This window comes from Sinocyclocheilus anshuiensis, unplaced genomic scaffold (genome assembly GCF_001515605.1).
Source record: "Sinocyclocheilus anshuiensis isolate Anshui unplaced genomic scaffold, SAMN03320099.WGS_v1.1 scaffold1753, whole genome shotgun sequence".
Taxonomy (NCBI): Eukaryota; Metazoa; Chordata; class Actinopteri; order Cypriniformes; family Cyprinidae; genus Sinocyclocheilus; species Sinocyclocheilus anshuiensis.
The window spans coordinates 436,975-437,221 of NW_015541398.1; positions in this window are offsets into that span (position 1 = coordinate 436,975).

The following is a 247-nucleotide window of genomic DNA, read 5'->3' on the forward strand; positions in this document are numbered from 1 at the left end:
TAAATGAAAAGTGAATTTTGTGGGCTCCAGAGTCTCATTATAGTTTTGTGGTGTCGTATTTTATTTTCTTGCAGTGCCTGCATACAGTAGGCCTATATGGTCAGTCTCAGAATTTATCTTTGTTCCTGCACTTTTTATTCAACCATTCTGTGACATAGGTCAACTTTTACAAATAATGGTTTGATCTTTCTGACATCATATTGTTCTTTCTTTCTTTCTTTCTTTCTTTCTTTCTTTCTTTCTTTCT